The sequence below is a fragment of the Haemorhous mexicanus genome, chromosome 6 (assembly GCF_027477595.1).
Source record: "Haemorhous mexicanus isolate bHaeMex1 chromosome 6, bHaeMex1.pri, whole genome shotgun sequence".
In the NCBI taxonomy this organism is placed as follows: Eukaryota; Metazoa; Chordata; class Aves; order Passeriformes; family Fringillidae; genus Haemorhous; species Haemorhous mexicanus.
In genome coordinates, this window is record NC_082346.1 from 52,369,695 (window position 1) to 52,375,694 (window position 6,000).

Consider the following 6,000-nt stretch of genomic DNA (forward strand, 5'->3'; position numbering starts at 1 on the left):
TCAGACAAGTGCCAGGGGATATTATGTGCCCAACAGATGATCATTCTAGTAGAACACCAGTCAAACTGGGATCCAGACCTCTGGTGGCAAAGAGCATGACATCATTTTCTGTCTTAGGAATGGCTGCCTGTTCAAAAAGTGGAACTTTAACAGGAACAGCATTCATTAAATAAATATCCATAATTAAAAAAATTAATGTCTACTAGGAGATTTCCATTCTTTTGTTTCCTTTGTTGCAACCTAAAGATGATATCTTTGTCTGAACTGGTAAATTTCAAACCCTGCCCCAGCAGGTGCATTCCAGTAATGGGCAAGAACACACCTGCTCTTGTATCACAAGCAGGGACACGTTTCTAGTGAATGATCTGCTGGCAAATTATTGAAGCCATCAGCCCACAAAAGACTATCAAACTTGCATAACCACACACCTTATAACAGAATTTGTGAGCACTGCCAGTTAACTATGTTTGTACAAGCTATGGTGCAGGTGTGGTCTGTTCTTCCTCTCCTCCTAGTGACATCCCTATATCTGAAGGAGACACTGGTCAAGAGAAAGGGTAGGGGGCATCTGATGGATGGATGGGAAGGAGGAATTTTAGGAAAGCTGCTCCAGAGACACTTGTCTCTAGGAAGTCATAAGTCCCAGTTCCATGTACACTTTATAACCATCACTTCTGCCTTTAATACCATAGTGTATTACCCAATTTGCTGTCATTTATTGTCACAGAATGCTCTAATTTTCCATTCTGTCATATGTTCTTCCAGGTCTTCTTCCAGGATCTGGATTGTTTGCTTTGTGTTTCTCTGAAGGAAACAATCAAACATATGTGATGACTGCTGATTTTCTGCATTAAATTTTAGTGGTAGATTAATCTTGACAATTAATGAAGCACTATCAAATATAGTAAGGGAGACTTTTATAAGTCCAATGAGAAGGTTGGAAAAGTTAGAAAAGAAGATTAGAAAGAATTAGTGTCTCTCTGAATTGAGCATTTCCTTCCTTTTTGAAGGCCTGGGGTATTTTTTTGTCTTTGTAGACTATGAGCCCAGTCTAAACACTGAAACAAGGTGGGTGAATAAAACTTCAACAGATCTTTGATCATTCAGACTCTGCAGAAATTCAGGGCAAGTCATTGCTGCCTAGTTCTGTTTTCAGAACAAAGGTTTTTAGAGCACTCAAGTTCAGCAATTACTATTTTTGAAATTTTAAGGGATCACTAAGATACATTAATCTTTTTTTTTTGCTTCCTCTTCATCAAAGTATTTGATTACTGTTTGATGGTTGGAAGACATCACAGTCAGAAACCCTTTGGCTCTCACTGCTGCATCCTTTGCAAAGCAGCAGCTGAGTTCAGGACCTGCCCCAGTATTCATGCCTGGTTTCTACCTCCTTTTGAGAGGTTGAGTGGTGTTAAGAGCTGTACATAGCTTACAGAGGGCATACACATAAGTGATACCAAATGGAATTGAACTATTTCTGAAATGTTGAGAAGTACCTCTGATGCAGAGCATGGTTCTTTTAAGAATTAGGGCATGTTATTCCTCTACAGTTCTTTGCTGGGCCAAAAGAGGACTAGTCAGTGGATTATTTATATAAAACTTGTATTAAGGTTTTTTTCATACTAATGATGAGGATAGCATGTGTAGAAATTTATTTTTACTTTCAGGATTTCTTACTCTTGGTCGATTTTACCAAGGTTAAGATTCAGTCCATTCTCTGTTAGACTTTTTTGTCCTTATCAATGATCCTGACCTTATATTGATGAGATAGAAATATAACAGGGAATAATCTACAAGCTCAAACTCAGAAAAAGAGCGTTTTTCCCCCTTAAGCTATTTTGTCCTTCCTACCCTGCAAAACATGAACAAGCACTAGAAGAGGAAAATTAATCAACAGCGAACCAAATTATATAAAGAGAGACATTATTTTTCACCTATCCTTTTTAGAAGGGTAATTGAAAGAGACAGAAGTCAACTAAATTTAGTACACTAAAACAATGTACAGTACTGTGAGTACTTCAACCTAATGGATCAAATATAGTTCTTTAAATCCTTCCCATAGCAAATCCAAGGAGAGAGAATTAAAAGAGGCTTTCTTTTCAGAGTTGTTAGTCAGTTAACTGTAAAATAATTTCCAAAGATAAAAAAATGTCCTTAATGCTTTATACTGTGTGGATTCAGGTTAGAATAGTTTTGTTCTGCAAAGTTTCCATCACCAGAATCTCTTTTCTTCCTTGTACAGACATTTAAAATCCACATTCAGAACTGTTAAGTCTTAGAGAATGAGACCCATTTGGTTCACTCCTGTCTTACATGTTTCTATAGATGGGCTTGATATCAATCAGAGAATAGATTCACATTTCAGCTAAGCCAATCCAGTGGGCACCTGGGGTCAGTAGCACAGTCCCATTTTCTTTTGCTGTTCCCTGGTTAAGTGTTCCTGCCCCCTTTGCAGTGCTAATATTGTTGCTCATTGCAGTGAGCTACCTAAACCTGCTGGGTGTACAACCCTTTGTTAAATTAGGGCTTGGGACTTTTCTTCTTTTGTTTTCTGAAGCAGAGTCTAAAGCCCCTTTTTAACTAATAAATAATTATATTTCCCTGGCTCATAATACTTTAATGTCATCCATTACTGGGCTGGATGTAAATCATTCAGGTACTGGCCAAAAGTAGTTGTTGAACAGCTCTAAATACCTATACTGTCCCAAGAGTTCCACATACCTTCCTTTTACCTTCAAACAGTGGAGAATTAGCCAAGTATCCAAGCTGCATCATTATGCCTCATCACTGATATTTTCTTATTGGGAATAAGACACATATATATATTCTTATGGAATATATATATCATGCAGTAAGTCACATTAAGTCACACATTAAGTCACATGTCAAAGTCAATTATGAAAAACAAACTTTTGGAGGCCACAGAAGAAATGAAAAATCTACAATTACCTCTATTTTCCAACATTGCTTCTCATAGTGGCGCCTCAGGCATCACCAGGCATTGTCACTCAGCCTGGTGCCTGCATCACATTTTGCTGTCTCCTTGTCACCAATCTAGCAGTTTAGAGGGTTAATTCTAGAATGTCCATTTCAAGCTATTAACTTTGTAATCAGAATAAGTGTTGGTTTGGAATGTGTTGAAATGGTTTAGAGTAATTTCCAGGGCTGTCAAGATGCACATGCTAGCCCTGTGACTGCAGTGGAAGCTGAATGATTGGCAGGGACAAGCTGGAACCAGTTGCTGCTAGGCTATCCTGTATGGGTAGTTGCATTATCATAAAGCCATGCATATACAATAGGTGGATTTGATTTCTCACGAAATGGATTACCAGAAAGTCTATGAGGTGGTCATGACATTATATTTCACTGTAACATTGAGTGGAAACAAAACATACATCCTTTCTCCCAAAAGCAATGGCCCCCAGAAAGTCTCTTTGTATTAGAAGGATAATGAGAGCCTTCAAAATTTCAGGCACTCACCTGAAATGTGCATGTCTGAAGCTTTGTGTGGTGTAATTATAAAGGGAAGGCATTCTTCCCAGTAGTATATTACCTGTTTGAGAGAAAGAGAAATTACAAAGAACGTGGAGTGTAAAATGAGTCTTGATGTCTTAAATAGTATTGACTAGGGCCTCTAAAGAATTCTGTGGGCTGCTTGATAAAGCAGAAAGAGACAATAGAGAATTTTCTGCATGCTGGCTTTGCAGGAACATGTTCTATATTTGATTGTTTCATTGAGTGCAGCAACAGAGTATGCTAAACATTTGGGATCAATAATGGTTTTGTACATCTTTTTTCCAAAGATGCTAAGTTATTCTACAAGAACTGAGCATCAGTAGGAGAAGCTCATATCTAGGTACCCTCTTCCCTTTAAAGGGAAACAGGGGACCAGAAACACAGTTCAGCTTGCTCAGCATCACACGCTAAGTCAGGTACTAAATTGCAAATAAAAATTCCCAGACAGCACATGTCACTTCATCTCCTGGTGCCTCATACAAGCCCTGAAAAGTGTTTGTTCTTGATTAATTGACAAGCTAAATTATTTAGGTCCAATGTTAATGTCCTGTGGAGGCCTTGTGAAGTAAACCAGCCTCAGCGTATTTAGTCAAATTCAAGGAACTATCTATCTGTCTGCAGTGGAAACTATACAGGTTCTTCTCTAAACTGCTTTGTAAGTCACAATTGAGTAGTAGTTTATGTTCTGGATTGTTTCTCTTGTCCATTTGCTTTTAAATATGAAGGGTAGCACTGAACCTATCATCTGGCCAGTCCTGGGCTGGGAATTACATTAATCACCTTAAGATGGCAAATGTATGTGCTGCACCAACCTAACATTCATGTGGCTGCCAACTTCCCAAAGCCCTTTAGCAGTTAAAATAAAATTACCTATGTGGACATGAGATGGTTGACTGGATAGGTTATATCATCAACATAATTATAATGCTAGTACTCTGTAGGTGTTGTGGAGGGCAGAAGTTAGCACATTTCTGCCTTTTTATCTGAGGGGAACTTCTTAATGCTTCCTGCAGGGAAGTCAACTTGCTGCTGGGTTCAGTGCCTGCCTCTGTTGCTGAGACTGGATTAGTCTTCGAGCCTTTCTCACTTCTCTTTAAGAAAGAATAAAACTCATAGGCTGGTTCTGAGAAGTTCTTTGCATTTTAGAAACAAAAAATCATATGCAAAAGTGAATTCTGATTGCTTGAGTATTTGCAACATCTTGTGTGAACTTCCCCACTACTTTCTTGAAACCTTCCACTTCATACAAGTGGGCACGCTAAACAGGCACAACTTTCTTTGCATTTTGAGGATCTGATCTTTTCCAAATGATAGATACTATTTTTAAAGGAAGCTTCTAGTACATCATTAGTAAAAGAACAGGTATATTTTCCTTTTGAAATAATTATTTACAATTTCTAATTTTTGTAGTAATTCCATGATTGCAATCAGGTCATCAGTTTGTAGGAAGAATTCTAAATATATTCATAGAGGGCATTTTCTCAGAAAAGGAAATAACAATGCACTACCTAGTGTATTAGAGCAGTAAAAGTCTTCCACTGTTTTTACAAGTTTGGGTTAAATGTAAGGTGTTTTGTAATGCTAGTAAAAATAGCTGTGCTTCACTTTCTGAGGATAATGAGGGGAGACAAAAGTGGTGCCTCCATATTCTGAAATTTTGACGGGGAAATTAGTTTGTCAGGAGATGGTTTGAAACAGATGCTCAGGTAATGTAAGGAACACACACAAGAGAGTCCAGCACTCCTAGATCCATTTTTGTTGAATGCAGCCTCTCCAAGATGACATTCCATGCTTTTTTGTATTGAGTCATTACAGAAATGTGTTCTGTCTTCCTCTTCTTAGTACTTGCTACAGCAGCCCAGAAGGAAGTTGACAGTTCACATTGCCTTGTGTTTTAATGGCTCTATATGCAAAACCTCCACTGCTTGTTTGGTTTCCTGCTGGAAGCCAGCTGTGGCCTGCCATCAAAAGCTATGTGTCAGGTTTCAAGGGCAAGTCAGAGTGGGGTGGTAAAACCAGTGGAGCCACATATTACTCTGTGTGGTAGCCCATAGAATGGGGCAATCATGCAAGGTGAGAATAATTTTTTTTCAGAAATAAGCTTCTAAGATCCAGCTGCCAGGTACTCACAGATTGGGGTGTATCCCTGCCTATGGTTTTGCTCAAGGACAGAGCAAAGTTGGGAGCAGGACGACTCATGAGAAGAAGCCTGGGGAAGTTTGGGGGTGGGATGTGGGGTTAAAGACTAAAACTAAGGATAAATTCTTCATCCAAAGGTAGTAGTGGACTTTCTGGTATTCCATTCTCAACTCCTCAGTGGGTTTTGCCACAGTTCATGCACAGCAAGGCTGGAGTTAAGTCTTGCAAGGGGCCATCCTGCCTGGAAGAAGAAGACCATGGCCATGGCACACAAGGCATGCTGGAAGTTGGAGGGTGGGCCAAGCCTGCAGCTCAGGTTTGTCATCATATGCAAGGCAGTGTGGG